We start from the raw sequence: 2567 nt of genomic DNA, 5'->3' as shown, positions 1-2567 counted from the left end.
GAGCGGGCCAGACATTCCTGAAGAGATCGCCGCCCAGACACCCAGCAGCAGCAGCCAGTCAGCAACAAATTCCAGAATAGCAGCGCTGCCGCTAAAAATAGTCATCTGGACAGGAGAGGGACGGAGAGCTGGAGGGGGGGGGGCGCTGGATGGAGGATGAATGATAGAGGAGTGGAAGCTGAGCAGGAAAGGAGGTTGGTTTATTCCATTCCATATCCAGTCACAATGTTATCACAGCAGCGCAGAGGAAAAGGGGTCCTGCAGGGCTGCGAGTTAGGCAACCTGTGTGAACGCTTTCCGAGAGAGAATGAAAAAGGCGAGTGTGTCCATGCATTTATGTGTGTGTGTGTGTGTGTGTGTGTGTGCATGGAAAGAAGCGGCCTCTCAAGACTGTTATTTCTAAAACAATGTGTCAGCTAAGCAAGGGAACACATGCTCCACTGTACTTTCTTCAGGCCCGGCCCTCTGTTTATTTTTCCTGCAGTGAACGGGCAGCTCGGTTTACAACAGCCACCCCTAAACCTTCGCTGTGGAACATCCTGCCTGCAACAGCAGCAGCCAGACGTGCCAAGGCAGCGCTGACCTCGCCAAATCCTCCGCCAGCTTTTTGCTCAATTTGCAGAATATCCCCCCAACTTTTCTCTCACATGAGGCCGTTTTTCGGGAGACAAAAGGAGTTGTAAACTGATTTAAATCCTTCAACTTTCATGTCTTAAATCTCTCTGCATGTGACGGCTTTCATCCGACGCAGCTCGAGGGGGCTTCGAAGAGAGAGAGAGAGAGAGAGAGAGAGAGAGAAAGAGAGAGAGAGAGAGAGAGAGAGAGAGGCCTCTTTTCAAGTCTTCATGCTTAAAGTAAAGCTTATATCCTCCAACATTATGCAGACATCCATATCTGCAAGGCATAGAGTCGGGGGTCACACTGAAGGACCGGAAGGGGTTTTTTTTGGGGAGGGGGTTGTTTGGCGTTTTGAATGTGTAGCTGCGGTACGCCGTCTCCATCAATAAGCCCCCACCTTCAGGGGGCTCACCTTCTGCATATGGAGGGGAGGAGGGTGAAGGAGGGAATAGTTCAGAGGGTCTAGCAGCTGGACTTTATTTAAGGGTCAAAAAGTGAAGCAGAAATTGTTCTAGAGACATAAGAGAAAATCCCTTTGAAACTCAGATCATATCAGTGTCGGGGGTGCAGCTGCTGAAATATCAGAAGGATTTTTTGTTTTTTGCTCCACAACACTGTCTGTAATGCATCCGACAGACAGTTAATTACCATTTAAATCTGCTTTATTATTGCTTGTCCTCTGCTTTGTTCTTGCTCTCCTCTGACTTAGACAACTGGAATTTGCATTAAAACAAAAGAGACCGGCGTTTTGTTCCAAAGGATAATTATCTGGCTCTTTTTTTAGAGAAAACTTCCCCAAAAGAAATAATGACTTTAGACTTTAGACGATGATTGATGTCATTTCCTGCAGTTCGCCGTCAGTGTGACAAAAATAAATATTGAAGTAGGAGAGGGATTTATAAATAGAAGGCTTAAAGGCTACTTTTATAGCTCAGACTTTAGCTCACAAAGGCCAATTTCAGACTCGGGGATAACAGTTTCAATGTGTGATGGAGGAAACCTGAATCCGGCTCTGCAGCGTCGTACTGTAGAACTATTTGATGTTGTCTTCTTCCAAGGCCTGCAGCTTGTGTCTGGCCAGAACAAGCTGGGAGGGGGGTGCTGTCCTGCTCATCAGGACCAAAGCCCCGAAAGACTGCAGAGCTTCCAGCCACCCACCCGCTACCCCCCCTTTGCACAATGTGGATCACATTAACCCGGCAGCAGCAGCAGCAGCAATGTTCTCCCTCGACAATCAACTGACTCTCCAAGTCCTAAAAACAGACACTGGTTTCTTCCTCGAGCCAGACGTGAACTGTGTTCTCTGCTCCGTGTTGTCTGCTGCTGTTTGTTTGACTCTGTCAGTTTTCTAATGACAACAAAATGGCTTTTCTCCAGAAGTCTACTTTGTTTTAGTAATTAATTACCAGCAGGTGTGCCGGGTCCAAAAAACAGTATCAACACTTCAGTCACATAGGACTTGTTTTATATTTGCTCTATTTCCAGCACATTTCAGGTACTTACCTGTTGGTCTTGGCATGTGTCCTCTCATTAAGGTGCATCCATCATGTGACTGGCAGCCTGTTCTTGATTGGGTATAATCATTTCCTGTATTGGGAGTAGCTATTATCAATCAGCCACTCACAGAATAACTGAGGCTGTGTTCAAGAACACTGGTCCTTTTCTTCTGAGTATGAACGCTCGTCTTCTTTAGACTTAAAAGTCGGCTCTAACATGTTTAGTAGTTTTTCTCTACATGGAGTAACAGTGGTCAGTTAAATTCAGTTTGGTACAGTCACATCCAATAGTGGCCAGTTTTCATGGTGGAAAAGGTATAAAAATGTCCACAATCACATGGTTGTCATTTGTCCTATAGATTGGTTGTCTTCTCTTAAAGGGGACCTACTATGCTTTTGTGCTTTTCCCCCCTTTCCTTTAGTGTGCTATATATATATATATATATTTTTGTT

The sequence above is a fragment of the Sebastes umbrosus genome, chromosome 4, assembly GCF_015220745.1.
Source record: "Sebastes umbrosus isolate fSebUmb1 chromosome 4, fSebUmb1.pri, whole genome shotgun sequence".
In the NCBI taxonomy this organism is placed as follows: Eukaryota; Metazoa; Chordata; class Actinopteri; order Perciformes; family Sebastidae; genus Sebastes; species Sebastes umbrosus.
This window is presented reverse-complemented; position numbering follows the sequence as displayed.